The 2500-nt window shown below is 58.7% G+C and overlaps 1 non-coding gene across 1 annotated transcript in view; it reads left to right on the top strand.

Annotated features, from left to right (window-relative positions):
- Positions 1 to 1654: 1654 nt before the first annotated feature.
- Positions 1655 to 2500, top strand: part of LOC124743728 — a 1909-nt gene continuing 1063 nt past the window's right edge. The window contains exon 1 of the ribosomal RNA XR_007010519.1: positions 1655 to 2500. This exon is cut by the window's right edge and continues 1063 nt beyond it. This is a non-coding gene — a ribosomal RNA (small subunit ribosomal RNA).

Here is a 2500-nt window from a genome sequence, read left to right as displayed (position 1 = left end):
TGCTCACTTTCCACATGCTCCTGCTGTACACTGTAATGTGGATGGCAGCAGGACGTACATGCCGCCCCTCCCCACGTCCCCACCTTGCCCCCTGCCTTCGCAAGCTGGTTGGTGAGAAGTTTGCATGTTCAATGCCCTTCGCATGCGACGTACTCAGGCTACGTTGTGGTGCGGCCTGTGTCAACTGTCCGCTGATGTCGTACGCGTGAACCACAATCTGTACTGCACATTCGTCCTTATGTACTGAATGATACATCGTGGCACATGTGTGACCGCACAACGACTGCGCCCAAAAACGGCGGACCATACAGTGCAAATATTGTGCACGCAGCTACGTGTCGTCTCCCTATGAGAGCTGGATTGCAGTGTGGTACGCCATAGAGACGTGTGGGAGGAACGGACGCCGTGGATGGCGATCAGCATGAGCTGTCTGTTGATGTATTCGGACCTAGTCGTCTCTCCTCACACACCGTGATGGCATGGTGCACCGCGTTCCATATCTGCGACATGCTACAGAGGCCGGTTGACAGTCGTTCGAGCAATGGACATCGCATACGTACGGGGGCCACCTTCCACGTATTGTCTAGGCGTGCACATTTTGTTGCGTGTATGTGGGCAGACGTAGTGTGGCGTGACACCTGACACAGGCATGCAATAATCGTTGAAGTTGCAAATGGCGATGGACGCCTGCGTTTTCTGGTGAAGTTACGCAAATGAACAAATGGTAACCTGTTGTGGTGCGGTTGTTCTCGCTAGGGGTGAATCGGTGATGGCGACGATAGGTTGAGGTACTAACCGGTTGTTCCAGCGATACCCACCATGCCGACGAAACTGAACGGCATCTGGGTGTGAAGCGATACGCGGCGGTGGCTGGGTGGGACCGTCCCCGGCCGGTGAGGGGGCGCCTCCCGGCGTGCTGGCCGCGCGGTGCGTGGGCGCACGCGCTACAGCCGGCTGGTGGGGGCGGCCAGTGGCAGGCGCGCCGGCCGACGGACGCGGCAGGCGTCGCAGCTGCGCGCCGGCGCACCCTGCGCGCGGCGCCGTGCGGCCAAAGTAGGTCCTCGCGGGCCCGGTGCGAAGCGCGGTGGACATCTTCAGTGTGCTGGTCCGATTGAGGACTGTGTGCGTTGAGGATGCGCCGCCGCCCGGCGCTCGGCGCCGCGACGCCGTCTGCTGCTCGGTCGCCCCAGCGGTTCTCGCTGGTGGTTTGTATCGCAGCTGTGCGGATGTGTTGGCGCGTGCGCTGTGCTGGGAGAGTTCGCTTCGGCACCCAAGTGGGGCTTTTGTCCTTCTGTGGCGCTGGCGTTGGAGCTGCCGGTCACCGTAGGTGGCGCGTGTTGTCTCCCGCCGGCAATGCCACGACAGCACGCTCCCGGGCCTCTGTCGGCAGCGGCAAGCTCAGTTGGGAGCACGGGTGGTCGCACCGAAAGCGTCTACTCGCCTAACTCCGGGCGATTGCGCCTCTCTCGAACCCGACCAAGTACTTGGGACGGCGCTGCGCGCCGCCGGGACCTGAGAGGGTTTCGAGGTGTATTGTGCAGGGGAGCTCAGCCTCCTCCTGTTTGCAGAATGATTGAGCGGACGCTTGCGTGTTCGCGCGGGCCCCCGGGACACACTCCCGGGCGGCCGGCTGCTCAGCTCTAGTTGACGCAGCTCCCTGGTTGATCCTGCCAGTAGTCATATGCTTGTCTCAAAGATTAAGCCATGCATGTCTCAGTACAAGCCGCATTAAGGTGAAACCGCGAATGGCTCATTAAATCAGTTATGGTTCCTTAGATCGTACCCACGTTACTTGGATAACTGTGGTAATTCTAGAGCTAATACATGCAAACAGAGTCCCGACCAGAGATGGAAGGGACGCTTTTATTAGATCAAAACCAATCGGTCGGCTCGTCCGGTCCGTTTGCCTTGGTGACTCTGAATAACTTTGGGCTGATCGCACGGTCCTCGTACCGGCGACGCATCTTTCAAATGTCTGCCTTATCAACTGTCGATGGTAGGTTCTGCGCCTACCATGGTTGTAACGGGTAACGGGGAATCAGGGTTCGATTCCGGAGAGGGAGCCTGAGAAACGGCTACCACATCCAAGGAAGGCAGCAGGCGCGCAAATTACCCACTCCCGGCACGGGGAGGTAGTGACGAAAAATAACGATACGGGACTCATCCGAGGCCCCGTAATCGGAATGAGTACACTTTAAATCCTTTAACGAGTATCTATTGGAGGGCAAGTCTGGTGCCAGCAGCCGCGGTAATTCCAGCTCCAATAGCGTATATTAAAGTTGTTGCGGTTAAAAAGCTCGTAGTTGGATTTGTGTCCCACGCTGTTGGTTCACCGCCCGTCGGTGTTTAACTGGCATGTATCGTGGGACGTCCTGCCGGTGGGGCGAGCTGAAGGCGTGCGACCGCCTCGTGCGTGCTCGTGCGTCCCGAGGCGGACCCCGTTGAAATCCTACCAGGGTGCTCTTTATTGAGTGTCTCGGTGGGCCGGCACGTTTACTTT

This window comes from Schistocerca piceifrons, unplaced genomic scaffold, assembly GCF_021461385.2.
Source record: "Schistocerca piceifrons isolate TAMUIC-IGC-003096 unplaced genomic scaffold, iqSchPice1.1 HiC_scaffold_26, whole genome shotgun sequence".
In the NCBI taxonomy this organism is placed as follows: Eukaryota; Metazoa; Arthropoda; class Insecta; order Orthoptera; family Acrididae; genus Schistocerca; species Schistocerca piceifrons.
This window is presented reverse-complemented; position numbering and strand designations above follow the sequence as displayed.